The sequence below is a fragment of the Triticum aestivum genome, chromosome 5B (assembly GCF_018294505.1).
Source record: "Triticum aestivum cultivar Chinese Spring chromosome 5B, IWGSC CS RefSeq v2.1, whole genome shotgun sequence".
NCBI classification, from domain to species: domain Eukaryota; kingdom Viridiplantae; phylum Streptophyta; class Magnoliopsida; order Poales; family Poaceae; genus Triticum; species Triticum aestivum.
Window position 1 is genome coordinate 187,579,901 of NC_057807.1, and position 9,116 is coordinate 187,589,016.

Genomic DNA, 9,116 nt, shown 5'->3' on the forward strand with positions numbered 1-9,116 from the left:
ACATGGTCGGTTTCTCCTAGTGCAGTCCCACGTGTGAGTGAAGAGGCAAGCTGAAGCGCATTCCGTTTGCGTGAGCCCTGTGCAGGATCGAATGTGTGTGGGGTGCAATGCGACCGCGACAAGAGTGCTGCGAGTGTACCGCCTTTTTTCCTTTTAAACTAGGTGCTTCGCCCCCTCAAATTTTTTTTGTTGCTTCGCGTGATCCATCGATACTACTACTAGTAATCCGGTAATCCCGACTAAAACGGCGTGGCCGGGTCTTTTCCCGCGCGATATGCTGGGAGGTTGGCTTAGTTGGGTTTTTAGGACGAGTAATGCTACAGCTACGTAATCCTAGTTACATAATTAACGTAATGTGAAACATGTGAGCTGTTGATTGTAGATTGGGGGGAGGGAGGGGCCCACCACCATGAAAATCAGGGGAAGAGAGAGAGAGGCAATTTACGTTAACCCTTTCGTAGGTTCCCGTAGATGTAGAAAGATGTGAAATACGTGAATGTGTAGTGGACATACTGTTGGAGTGCCTAAGATAAATTGTGTATGTATAGACCCTATGTGTTTATTTTACTTCACATGTTAGATTTGTCTCGGTTCAATAAAAAGCAGAGTTGGTGATGATGGTGTGCCTGTCATCCTGCAATATAGGCCATCCGATCTATATCTAACGGATAGGAAGGAAACTATGACAATTTACCCGCAGTCCTCTTCACATTTGCAGATAAGGCTTTCCCTCGTTCATCCTTTTCTCCCACAACATCTTGATCTTCCGTGCAATGCACGGGCATCTTGCTAGTACCTACAATATACTATATTATTGTGAAAGTTCATATACACCGGCGAAGATTAATGCAAACACGGCAGATTTTCATTACATTTCGAACTTTTATAGGACAGAAAAATAAAAGAAACCCGACCCTGAACCTATTCTACAGCGGCGACCTACGTCCTCCATGTGCGATCTCCATGTACGGGGGCGGGGTTCAAGACCCGTGAAGTGAAGGTGCGGTCTCCGGCGAGGAAGAGTAGAACACGGGATACAGACGGGCTAGTTGGCACACCATGCCCTGCCGCTTCCCATGCCCTACTCATCCTCAGAGGAGTCCCCGACCTCGGCGGTGCCGGAAATTGGACGACGGCAAGTAGGACGCATGGCTGACGGTGCTCCCGTCATCGACCGCCAGTGTGGCCATCGCTTGTGCGGTCGCGTCCGCGTCCGGCTGCGCCGCTATTGCGTCGCGAGAGGCGACTTGAGCGAGGGCGGCGACCTCGAGCTTCATCCCCGAAGACAAGCTCCCCCACAGAGCATTCGCACTTGCGGTCATGGTGGATGTGGTGCCAAGTAGGAGGACGATGCGCTATGGTGTGGAGGCTAGCTGGGCGTTGCCGCCTTAAGTAGCGCATTCCAGTGAGGCCAAACGTCCGGGTGCGTCATTAAGTCGCAGGAGTTGGTTCCTCGGGCACCGAGCCTCTTAACGACGACATTCGAACGGGCGGCATGAATTCGAGCAGCTGGCGCGGGCTGGGAACGCACCGTGTGATGGCGCGAGGGACGAGGGTTTTGGTGTGCCAGGGTAGTCAGCTGCGGTCGTGGCAACATTGGAGATGCCCTTTGCTCACATGCGATCCCCACATGTCATTGAAAAAGCAAGACGAACCGGCATGGTCTCAGGTCCTGAGGATGCAGTTGGCCGCGCTACACCACTCCGCGGACGCATCGCGACACCCCGTGCATGCTCAACGAGTCGGGTGTTGGGGTGTGTTTGGATTGTGGCCAAAGTGCACCTTACCAAAATTTTTGTCATGACCCAAAGATTGGTCTTTGTTTTGATGGTTGCCATTTTTTTGGCATGCCAACGAACTCTAGCCAACTCTAGTTGATTTTTCTTGCCAATGTCGGCCAAATCATGGGCAACCAATAGCTCAACCAAAATTTTGGCTACCCAATGCTTTGATGGGGCAACCTTGGGCACAAACCAAACATTATGTTGGTCGTGCCACAGCACTAACGCCACCCTCGGCACACTGAAACCGACCATGTCTAGCAACGATATGAGCGTGTCGCTCACTGCGGTCGCCGTGTACAGAGGCGGTGCTGGAGCTGCGCCGCATTGTTGGCCCCAACGACACACATGAACGGTTGTCGGTGGCGAGGAGGTCGTGGGCCAGCTCCTCCATTGGACTAGTCTGTGCTACGTCGTCCCGACGGGTGTGCCCCACATGTCGGTTTCCCTGTTTTCCCGACCATATTCGAGTGTTAGTGCTCCGCGTTGCACAATAGTCCTTTCACTATGTAGGTCAAGCGAGACAACTTATTGTTTATTTGAGCCGTTCAAGTATAATCATGTGGTGTTTGCTTATTTCTCATTCCTCTCCAACCCTCTTCTCCATCGATCATGTCGCCCTCTGGTCGAGTCCATCCTCCCGCATGCCTCATTTGAATATTCTGCCGAGTATCATTCGCATGTACCCGCCCTAGTCCTCTTTCAATCGATCTCCGGACCTCGAGATGAAATCGAGAGAGAATGAGTGGGGGCATGTGATAACTAAGGCGGATTCAAAATTTTGAACCGGTGATCATAGCATCCGCAAATCATATATGAAGGGTATTGAATGTTTGTTTCGTTTTTGAACGTACAATATACTCCCTCCTATCCTTTCTAGTTTACATATAAGTTTTATGTGTAGTCAAAGTATCTCTACTTTGATCAAAAAAGTATCAACATTCAACAATGCCCAATCAATATTGTTAGATTCGTACGTACTCCTAGATTTGTACTCGAGATGGTTTCCAATTTGTTTTCAACCACGTGAATGTGCTTGTTCTCTCACATGCTCTTCCTACTAGGATTTCGCCACGTATAGCCAGTCCAATAGTAACTTTTTTAAGCTCCTTGTCTAATAGTACACGTGGAGTACTGACAACATCTGTACTAGTGTATGCAGTGCTCATAGTAGTACTCCCTCCTTCCATTTATATAGGGCCTATGTGGAGGAGAGAGATGTGAAAAAGTAAGGGGAGTGAGCTCTCATGCAAGAGCCTTAGCTATATACGCATTCCTAGTTAAATACAATAAATATGAAGAAAGAGATAGAGAGGAGATGGAAAAAAGTACTAATACAATAGCCAACCTTATATTTTTTTTGCGGGAAATAGCCAACCTTATAGCCCACACTACCGTATGAGTGCATATAATAGATGATCGCTATAGATGACATGGCAGTCCCTCATAGACATTGACTGGCTATATTATTAACCATGCTCTAATGCATTTTTAAAACCGCATTTGACTATTGACAAGATTAATAGTACATGAGATGTATAATGTGAAAATTATATCATTGGAAACTCCTTTCACATACGAATTTGACTGTATGCTTTGTGTAAGTTGCATGTCATATATTATTACTCTAACATTTGGTCAAAGTTAGCCTCGAAAAACGCATTAGGCCCTGTATAGTAAATGGAAGGAGGGAGTAGTAGTGGAAGTGGATCCTCTGATGTAGGTATGCCTGCCTTACTATCCCTTTAGGTCACTTACTGGCGGACCCCATGCTTGCTAGGCCCCGCATGTTAGTTACTCAATGGGTTCGGCCACGTCAGGGGATCCTCATCCGTAGTATACTCCCTCTGTTTTTATTTATTCCGCATAAAACGGAGAGAGTGGTAGTATAATAAATGACGCGGGTGGGGGAGAGGGAGGGACGTCGGTTTGCTCTCAACTACGGTCCCACAAGCGAGCGAAAATGCAAGACGAAGCGCGTTCCATTCAGTGAGTGACGTGGAGGGTCCAGCGTGCCGGGATGCAACGCGAACGCGACAAGAGCGATGTACAGTCAAAACCGATTGATCGGTCGTCACCGAAACAACTATTCACACCAGAACCTTTGCTGCTCGGCCTACGCCAGCCACTGCCCTAAAATCACACCTAATCTCCAGCCCATCCCCCCACCTTTCGATCCCCTAGCCCGCATCAAGCGTCCCCTAGTTCGCTGGAAAGCCATGGTGCGCCGCAAGATCACTTACTACAAAATGCTGTCGCCGGAGTGCCGCGCAGAAATCGCGGCGGCGGTCGGCGCCACAGACCTTCATTCCCAAGCTCGCTTTGCGGCAGGCTAATCCCTGAGTTCTCTTGAGCCAAGCTACGAGGAGGAGGAAGCCGATCCAATGTTCATGGCAGAGGTCGCGGCACAGAAGGCCCCCGATGGGTATGAGACAATGGACGTCGACTTCGTGCCGGCGTCCGAGCCCCCCATGGTGTAGGCGGACCAGCGGTTCAACATGGCGATACTAAAGGAGGTCCGAGAGGCAGAGGCTCAACTCGACGCAGAGCGCGCGCATGCCGCTGCCATCGAGGCTCTCCTGCAGGTGGAACCGGATGTCGTGGATGTGAACCGGGCGGTGGAGGCTCAACTTGAGGCGGAATGCACGGATGCCGCTACCATCGAGGCCCTCCTGCAGGCAGAACCGGACGTCTTGGACTTGAACCGGGCGGCAGAGGCTCAACTCGACGCAGAGCGCGCGGATGCCGCTCTCATCGACGCCCTCCTGCAGGCGAAACCGAATGTCCTGGACTTGAACCGGGCGGCGGAGGCTCGACTCAACGTGGAGCGCGCGGATGCCGCTGCCATCGAGGCCCTCCTGCAGGTGGAACCGGGCGTCCTCCACTTGAACCGGGCTGTGCTCTCGTCCGTGCAGAGAGCCCGCACGCTCCGCGTGAACGAGTAGCTGGAGGCCGAGGACAGCCACAGTGCGGAGACACACGTCGGCAACTACAACTAGTTCGCACCAGCAGCCATAGACGATGAGGCCGTCTCGTTCCGCGAACAGTGATAATTTTTCTTTATGTTGTTGTTTTTATGGATCTTTTGCTGTGTAAAAACATATATTTGTCATGCAAGTCGCCTAACTTGGGTCAGGCTACCATTTCAGGCGGTTGGATGAATATCCTACGTCTCCTAACCCTTCTTTCCTTCTTCCTCACCTCTTCTTCTTCCACAACAGACCACCGCACGGGCCGTACGGATACTCCCCAACATGCGGTTGGATAAACATACTCTATGAACGAAAATTATGTGTCAGCGGTGGATGGATGAGTTTGGTTTGTTCAAATGCGACAACATGTGTCAGTGAGGGTGCGTTCCCTTGGTTGGGTTTGCAGCGTGCAGGAGCGACTGTGTGAGGGTGCGGTGCGACCGCGGCGTGCAGGAGCGACCGTGTGAGGGTGCGCTGCGACCGCGACAGCCGTGCGCAAGTGTACCTCCTTCTCATTTTGAAAACTTTAGGCAAGCTTGGCAAAAATGTGTGGCGAAGTTTGGCAATGCAAGGCCTAGACACAAGATAAGTACGTATGTACTAGGAGTACTAGTGTTAAAAAAGAAAGGCAGGGTTTTCCCTCGCGGGATTTAATCGATACAAATCCTCGTTTCATGTGTCAATTAATGCATATTTTTTCTCCAAAGACCAAAGAGCTGACCATCTCACTCCTCATCGCTTGATTAATGCAGCGCCATGCAAACCAACCTTCTCACTTCCGCATGCATGCAGGGGATATTAATGTCCTTGGTTGCTAGTATGAGGCAAACCCCATCAATTTTGCCTCGATTATTGTTAGTGGCCTTTTGCAAATTGTAATTTTGATATACTAGCCTTGCGTACAAAAGAAATGGACGTAGTAACTATATTTGACTTCCTTCCCCATTGCGGTGACGTCGACGATATCTTTTTTTTGTGGTTTGGCGAAGTGCATTCGACGGAGAATACCATTGAGGGAGACCACGGTAAGTCATTCGCAAGTGCCGCCTGCAAGCCGAGACAACCGCCTTATTTGCATCCAGGAAGTCCATTGAACCAAAGGACTAGTACTACTAGGAGTACACAATAGTGTCATCCGTCCAACTTAGTGCGGTGAGATGGTTTCTCGAAGAAGACGATGGAGAAGCGGAGTCAGCGAAGAGTGAAATGATGGTTGCTTCGTCCATGCTTTTTTGATTTGACACCTCACTACTTTGTGATTTGTGATAGAAGGGACAGGGGAGTAGACTCTGTGCTCTATACTGTACTACATGCGTCCAAGCATGGGAGAAAGAGGAGAGACGTTGCATTTTTCTATTCCTTCAATCAATCAATCAAGGAGCTTCGATTCCATCTTTTTGGCTTTGGCAACACCGTCCACAATGGTTCCCACGATGCCAAAAGCTATTTCCACATTTGGCTACACATTTTGGATGCCCTTAACCGTACCACTTGGTTTTGCTCCTGTGTGCTATCTATACAAATCTCAATTATATTGATCTAAAAAATTATAGAATCAAGATTAGTAAAAAGGAGGTGATTTTATCATGCGGATGGCGGGGGAGGTTTCTTATTTTTAGAGTACGTTGTCCTAGCGGTTTGCTAACATGCGGTCCCATGTGTTAGTGCTTTACCAAGCCGATCCGCGTCCCACATGAGGCAGAACAACGACAGAAGCAACACGTGGTTAAGTTGAAGAAGATGAGGGAGAAGCGGATTCAACAACGAGTGAAATGATGGTTGCGTCGTCCCTCCAACTTGTTTTTTAGCATTATTACTTCGTCCCTCCAACTTAACTGTGGGAAAGGTGCAGCTTTGTGAATTGACGCCTCATTGCTCATTACTACACCGGCGCCATGACTGGGGTGCTTCACCCCGGCTGCTCTGCACTGTATTCCGGTATGGCACGTGGAACCGGTAGCTTGATGTCCCACATGTCGGCGAAAGGAACTAGAAGATTTATGAAAGCGTGCACTCCACTCTTACGACGGAGCAGTACACGACACGACGGCCCAGTGAACTGTCACTTGTATTGTATAGTACTATAGTTTTGCTGTTTCGCATGATCCATCGATACAAACCCGATTAAACAGGAAAGGGCGGGATTTTTCCTGTGCGGTAGATGATACTGGCCATACATTTCAAAGGCAATTTTAATGTTTGCAAATTAAATAATTAAGGCCTTTCCCAGTGCTCCACGATGTACAGGTGCTAAGGATACCACATAGGCAGAAAAATGATGTGGCAAAGCAATTAAAGAGGAGAGAGAGGATTATGGTGACCCCAACAAGAACCAATGCTAAGCACGTGAACCTAGACAAAAAGACTACCAACCAATACATGAAGGAGTTTTATTACTAAACAATTAAATAGAGAAGGCTTAGCTACAAAACCTAAGCACCGATGCATTGGGGACATTAGTTGCTAAGCATTTTAATGCACTTAGCACCCCACTTTAGCACCAATGCATTGGGAGAGGTCTAAGTAACAATATGATATCTAGTAAAACTAAAAACACATATGATTTATTGTGTTAGAGTGTAGTAGTAGTGTTGTATTGCATAGTTGTTAGATGTAACATGCGATAACATGTAGAGATGTAGTTTTGGAGGGCCTACAGAGAGAAAAGCATAATACGTCGAACTTCAAAATAAGCTGATTACGGTCACTATATACATTTGCGGTGATTATACGGTCACTTGCTCACGGTTCAGCATCAGATTGCACTCTGTTGACCGGCCAAATAGTCTGCATGGCACCATGTTGACTAGTTAAATTGACCACGTTCCTTGTGGGTCCCACCTATCAGTTCACATAGGGAAAAGGTCAGATAAACACAAATTTACGCAGGCGCGACAAGACTCCAACCCGTGCGCGGGAATCACCTGGTTGTGTATGTGTCTGTCAGGGCCTGATGTGTGCGCATGCACGTGTAGGTTGAGCACTTGAGCGTGAGAGTGTGTGTTGGTCGTGTGGTGTACTGGTGTGTGCATGCATGCGTGCGTGTGTGCGTGTGAGTGTTGCGTGCGTGCGTGGCTGCGTGTGTACGTGTGAGTGTTGCGTGCATGCGTGGGTGCATGTGTTTGTATGAGTGTTGCGTGCATGTGTGCATGTGTGTATAATCCCCACACCAGCTCCTATGTGTTAAAACAGACGGCTCAGCATACCAATACAAGGCCACCTTGTCCGCTGTGCCCGCGGTCATGATTTCGAACCACCGTCCAAAAGACTGTTGTACACATTGATTAAAGATATAAATTGTATCCAAATATTAGGATGGGATCATGATATTTGCAATTCGCGTAAGGAGCGGTCATTGATCCATCAGAAATCTAGATTCTATTGAATTTGAGCATGTATATGTTATTATTCGACACAATTGATCCACATAGTTAGTATTTTGAACTCCAGACAATGCATCACTTTAGCAACCGAATATAAATGAGAGTATAGTTCATGTTGTGTGTGTAAAGCACATTATACATACGAAAGTTACACAATGAACATTATAAATATGTCACATCCCTAGTCTGGTATGACTTAGACTAGCTAGCTATTTGTGCATCATATTTTACTTTCATTTAAATTTGAAATGAGGATTGGTGGAACCCTCAGAATCATTTTGAAAATGACCCAAATAAAAATTTCTCCAAAAGGGTCCAAGAAAATGCTCATGTTGCCCTCTGAAAATATTGGTCAGAGATAAAAATCAAAACAATATTTTTAGGAGCTCATGGACATTTATTTTGGCCATTTGGATTAATTCGATAAATATTTGCATTGGAAATATATTTCTATATATATGAAATATGGTCCAAAAATTATGCCAATTATAAAAGAGCTCTGGAATAATATATCTAGCTCCTGCAAAAATTGGCATAAGGAAATTAAATGATTTAATATATTTATTTAATCATAACAAATGTCAGAAAAAAATAGAAAACAGAAAAAAAAGAAGGAGGGGCTTACCTGGGGCTTCCCCTGTGCAGCCCAGCCGCAGCAGGCCGGCCCAGCCAGCAGGCGGCCCAGCCCACCTGGCCCCCCTCCTCTGTCGTCTTCCTCCCCGACAGGGGAACGGCGCATGCCGACGCGCGCGCACCGCCGCGCCTCCACCTCCTGCTTCCCCTGGCCACCTCCTGCTTCCTCCTCGTCGCCTGGAACGCCCCGGACGACGCCACGCAGCCCCGACCGCCCTCTCACTCTCTCCCTCCTCCTCTCCCCCTGCTCTCCCTCTCGAGCCCGAGCGCAGCCGCAGCCATGCCACCGTAACGCCGCGGCCACCGTCTCCCCCTCGACCCCTCGCTGTGCCTGCAAGCTCCGCCCC